Raw genomic sequence first — 256 nt, 5'->3', positions numbered from 1 at the left:
CGCCCTAAGCTGGAAGTATCTGCCACATTGCGCTTTCCGAACGTCATTCTTCATATTAGTTCACGCTGTCATCATTATGTTTCCACACCTGAAAACACAAACTGGGGCTCGTAAACCAAAGTGAACAAGATTCTACGAAAACAATGAGGTGATGTAATGAAATGGTGATCGGTACTTGTACGCGTTTTCCGCGACAGCTTTTAGCCTATTTACTTTACAGATGTGAACAATAAAGATATTTGATTCCTTACCTAGT

Source organism: Penaeus monodon, chromosome 22 (assembly GCF_015228065.2).
Source record: "Penaeus monodon isolate SGIC_2016 chromosome 22, NSTDA_Pmon_1, whole genome shotgun sequence".
Lineage (NCBI taxonomy): Eukaryota > Metazoa > Arthropoda > Malacostraca > Decapoda > Penaeidae > Penaeus > Penaeus monodon.
This window is presented reverse-complemented; position numbering follows the sequence as displayed.